The following is a 6,020-nucleotide window of genomic DNA, read 5'->3' on the forward strand; positions in this document are numbered from 1 at the left end:
GGGGCGCTCGCGTTACGCTTTTAATAAATATTCAACCTCTTATATTTCTTAAACCGTAGGTCTAATTGAAAAAATGTTTTAGTAAAAAAATTACTTTGATTAATTCGACATATTTTGTCTCGCTCATCATGTATTATACCTCTATCTGCACTCATAACGAAAAGACTGAGATTTTTATTACACTTCTCGCGCATATACAGTTTACAGAGTGGTTGTTGACTTTCTTTTTGTTCTGTGAGACAACAAATATAATGAGCTTCCGAATGGTACACAAATTCTTGAAAAATATTCCTAAGTACCTTCGGAAATGCTTGCGCCCAATTACAGAGTGACTCGCATAATGCTTTTTAGAGGTGCCTCTGCAGAACGTCTTAAGTTGTTCTATACTACTCCGGCATTTACCTTACGAATTAAGAAAACTGCAAAAAAAGGAGAACCTAATTCGGAGTAGTCGACAAAATGTTTGAAACTGATCTAAGAAAATTCCCATCTCTTCCACAGAGCCCAGGTTCCAACAGCCGCAGCCGTGGTTAGGGCTATTAATTTCCTTTTTTTGGTTTGTTTTGTCTCTTTTGATTTATTTTATGTCCTTAACCACGTTACAAATTATAAAATACAATGTTTCAATTTATGTATAATAATACAGTATGTGATACCATTTTACTCATGTATTCTCTTTCAGTCATATTCATATGACATCAGCATGTATGGAAATGAGTACCTCATCAGTTTATGGTACAAAAAAAAAGGAAACCACTTGTTAGCTGACATGACAACGTGGAAAGATGTGTTAGCTGGGTCATCAAAATTCAAAGTCGTCGCGTGCGCTTAAAGCTATGCTACACTTTGGACGCCCAGCTAACAGGTTTTGCCTCAATTAAATATCAGCTGACAGCACGGAGGTATAGACTGGTGATACGGCGAGCGCGTGTAGCATGTATGCTGTCACCGGCCTGAAGTGTGCGAGAGAGAGAACAAATTCCGTCCGCTTCAGAACGCATTTATATGTACGTAATCCATTCGCACGTTACATTGTTTACTACCAAAGATGTGTGTTTCTGTCCATTATCGTCTAAAAACTGTGTATGAATGGTCATGTCGCTATGAAGTAGTTATCAATATGTAATACATACTTTTGATTGTAAAAATAACAAGGTTTAGATGTACCTGGATGTACCTACAGTAGTGATCTTTTTTAGGAATTTGGTTCGAAGGTGTAACTTTCAATGAAATGAAAACACATGCATATTATTTATGAATATTTCAGGTTACTGGTACCCGAAATACCGGGATCCCGCATAAATGGAGCGGGATCCCGTGTGATTTGCGGGACTGAGGAATTTGTCGACCAAGGAGACGACTCTTGTTTACTTTGTTAATGAAACGCATAACGTAGAAGTTATTTTTTAAATAATTGTTGAACTTTTTTCGTTAAAAATGTACTATGATTTTTGAGGCACTTTAGAAGTTCACCTTTTTGTGCTTTACAGGCGAGGTTTTTTTGAGTTCTAAGTTAGACTGAAGGTACTTTGTTAAATATTGTGATAATTAGCGATTTTTTGTAATACAGAAGTTAACCGCACAGAATTGCTTATGTGCCAATTTATTTAAAGTTTTGCGGGATACCGCAAATACCGGGATTGAGATTTTGCTGCGGGATTGCATTCCGTAGTTGTAGTACTATAAAATAAATCTTCAATTGTCTGATAAAAAAAATCGACGGACGCAGCATGTGGTATGAGAGTATTATATCAACGGTTTTAACAAATTAAACACATCAGAATTTGGATGATTTAATCCACCCCGTGATTTTAACGTAGTAAAATGCGCAACTGATGCATTTTATGAAGGTAACAATTCTAAATTCAACAAATGAAGGCAGTTTATAATTGCTTGTAGGTGAGCGCGCGTTAAATTCAATAATACTGAATGGACGGAATGTGCTTTCTCGCTCTCGGGTGCTCCTTTTCTAATCGGTCGGTACTCGTGCGACAGATTTCCGTGTGCTCTTAATGCTTCGCCGGGTCACCAGTCTATACCACCGTGGCTGACAGTTATTTATGCTCTTTTTACATTGTACACTATTATATATACCATTTTCAGCTTTGCAAAAATGGTCCAAAAAACAATTTTTTTTACGTCTTTCTCAGTCTCTCGGCATCTTAAGCCACGCTTTTGAGCCAGCTGATAGGTTATGGATCAGAAATCTATAGTAGAAAGATGAACTTTGCGAAAATGGTCCGGTCAAATAGGACGCTAGCTCCTGGACTATTACTATACGCTTGGCTGATTTGCACTCTAAATTTAGATACCTTTAAATTTACAGAACGTCAAAAATGAACAAAAAAAGCAATGAGTTTTGTGCATTTTTTTCTAATTTAACACTATAGTCCGTTTCAAACTAACTTAACATTTCTCATTAACCATTTATAAAGCCCATCGTTTATAGTATTGTATGCATCAATTACAGTTATACGAGCCCTAACACATAAATGTTCGGACATCTAGCATTTTTAAAATAGAACCGAAAAAATAAATAAATCCGAGTCAATGTCAATAAAGCCACAAATATCTACAGAAATATGTATTATAAGTTTATTATTTAGGTCTAATAGCAAAAAAACTATTTTTTTTAATGCTCTCATAACATAAAAATGCGAAAATCAGCGAAATTAACTGACACAAATGTTCGGACACCACACATTTGATAGTTTGAGTTCTAGGTAGCAGGACAAAAACAAAAAATAATAATTCTTATAACCTGTAATAATAATAATAATAATAATACAGACACAAACACTAATCATTACTTGATTTTAATCCGTGCGATTAGTTAACCAGGCTAGACCTGAGTTCTCACAAGAAACACCAACCATAATAATAATAATAATAATACTGTTTATTCCGGTCAGTCCACTTTGCCATTTTGTTAAAAGAAAAAAATGGTACGTGGCACTGCGACACGGAAAGAAATCGCGACAATTAATAGTAAAATGGTTTCATATGGGAAAATCCTTTAGGACAATAGGTCAGGAATTTAATTTGTCGAAGTCCAAGGTGGCAGATATTGTAGCAAAGTATGCGAAAACAGCATCAAGTTGCAGGAAAGAGCACAGGAAGACGGCAAAAAGTTAGCCCTAGAATGCAGTAACCATTTTCAATTCTGGACGAAGAGACACAGTACAGAATCTTACGGTGAAACGGAGTGAAGTAACAAATGCTCATCTTTCTCACGAACCTTGTCGAAGGTGGATCCACAAATCAGGTTTGCATTTTTATAAAGTAAGTTGATCTTTAGGTTAAAACTATTGAGCATTAGAAAATACTTTTTTAAATAGACGGAAAAAAACCTCTTTTAACAGAAAAACAAAAAAAGAAGAGGTTAGCTTGGGCTCGGGAGCGGCAGGCGTGGTCTTACCAAGACTGGAAAAAAAATCATTTTTAGTGTCTCGATTTGATATCAGTGTGGGCGATAATCGAAAAAGAATTATCAGATCGAAAAACGAAACATTTCACAAAGATTGCTTAAAGCGTTCTTTAAATTCCCCAGTGGGGTAATGGTGTGGGGCAGTATGTCTGCAAATGGGTTGGGACAATTTGCTCTTTATAAATGGTAATGTTAATGCTCAGAAATATCAAGCAATTTTAGAACAAAGTTTATTGCCTTCACTTGAGACATTATCACTTGATGCAGACTTTTTTTTTCAACAAGACGGAGCATCATGTCACACGGCAAAAACGACTAAGAAATGGTTACAAGACTACAATATTAGTGCTTTAGATTGGCCCTCAAGCAGTCCAGATCTCAATGTCATTGAGACAGTGTGACATAAAATGAAGCAACGTTTGCGTAATCACCCGCAACACAATATTGCTTATTTGAGATTTGGGATACCTTCGGCACCGATGAATGTAAAGCTCTTCTGGCGACCATGCCTACATGAATCCAGGCTGTTATTAAAGCCAAAGAGGGTGTAACTCATTATTAAGGGGTGGTGTCCGAACATTTTTGTGTCACATTAAATTTTAATTTTACATTGTTTTGTGTTATTTCAAAGTTTGTAATTAATTAATTTTGCATCAAAATATAAAATCGGAGTTACTAAATATCGTAATTTATAACTATAGTAAGACAAAATTAATAAAAAAAAAATACAATAATTTTAAGTTACAATATTTTTAAAATCGTGGGTGTGCGAACATTTATGTGTTAGGGCTCGTACTGTTAGGAGATTATAACCTGACTAATACCACTTGCGATGCCGACCAGGAAGATGGACACCTTACTGCTTTTTGTAATCGCAACAGCACTTCAGAGCTTATAATATGTGACGCATTCAACCTGTTCGGCTTCCATCAATTCAACTCAATCAAAAATCGGGTGAATGGCAATATCCTTGATCTAGTTTTTTCTAACTGTGATACTTCCATTTCCTTAGATTAGGAAAGAGTATGAATACCGCGTATGCCGTACAGCCTGTCTATGAATCGTGTTACCTTTTTAATCAAGTCGGCCATTTTATATGTGGCATACATGTCATTTAAGTCACATCGTTTTTATGAGTTTTTGCGCTTAAATTGAGAGGAAATACACAAAAAACAACTTAAAATCGTGATGAATTGTACAGATTGTGGATGCAAAAGCCGGAGTGAGAAGAAGGAACCGGGAATTTCATTTCAGACGTAAAGATTGAAAATGTGCCTAATATCCGTTACCACGTATTTTCCTATTTTTCATCATAAAGCTTTTTCCTATGCATTCAAATTTTGATAACAAACGTCTACAAGGACGGAATTATTCAATAAACTCCATAGGCGCGTTTTTCAAAGAGAAAATTGGTATGGAAACAGCTTTTATGTGAAAAATCAAACAGAAAGCAATAAGATTCTTATTTTATCACAGGGGACAGTTAGTTTTAAATACATTCCCGAAAAAAGATAAGAGGAAGTTTCGTTTATAGTTTTATACCCGTGTCTGATTAACAAATAGCGCAACGCACGAATTTCATTCGTATGTTCAACGTGTTTTATTACTTTTTATCTCCCAAAACCGGAAACAGCAAAAAAATTTGCTGTGACTAGCACAGATAACAATCTGTTCAGCCGTTGAGCCTGCGCACTAACGGGCAAGTAGTAATAAACGAGTAACATCGTTGAAAGTAGTTATCAGCCAGTTCCGTATAATTATTTACAAAGATTTATTATATAAGTAACAATTCTTTACTGTTTGAACATTTGCGTCACTCTAGAGTTTGGATTTTTAGTTCTTCTTAACTTAATTAACTTAATTTTGCAAATTTTAATCTCATATCCCACCATAAATAAAATAAAAGTAATTTTAACATCTTGAAGAAATGATTTCACTTCTGTAATTATATCCAAATTTTTATAGTACAAGATTCGATCAGCGTATACTACGAAATTCAAAAGTCTCCATAATGAAATTAAATATCGTAAATTGATAAATTGTAATGTAAATAAACCACTAAAAAGAATTCGGATATCACTGACCGATTGCACACATATCACGTTCGAATTTTCGTCTCGTTTGGCTAGTATTCGTTCGTTTATAATAATAATAATAATAATACTTTATTAACCCTCTGAGCTTATAAATGCTATGGGATAAGTCAATTCAAATAAATGCATTTACACTGAACATATAAAATTGTTACACTGTTTTGTATAAAACTAATACTACGTATACATATGAAGACAAACTTAACAAGAAACACTGCTCTACAAATTCAACTTTTCGAAGCCTCCTTACGATCAATTCAATGATTATATTCGTTCCGTGGACTGGCATTCACTATTTTTCAACAAATATTTGGAAACACATGTAAATGTGTAAAGCATCCAAGAGCAACATTGATTATCATGTTTTTACCGAGTTGCGATCACAGTGTAAATCTATCAGTTGTCGATGAATTCGGAAGCACAGGACCAGATGAAATTCCACCAAAATTTCTCAAGAACTGTGCTCAATCAATATATCTACCACTGTTCCTTTTATTTTC

This window comes from Photinus pyralis, unplaced genomic scaffold, assembly GCF_008802855.1.
Source record: "Photinus pyralis isolate 1611_PpyrPB1 unplaced genomic scaffold, Ppyr1.3 Ppyr1.4_LG2, whole genome shotgun sequence".
NCBI lineage: Eukaryota > Metazoa > Arthropoda > Insecta > Coleoptera > Lampyridae > Photinus > Photinus pyralis.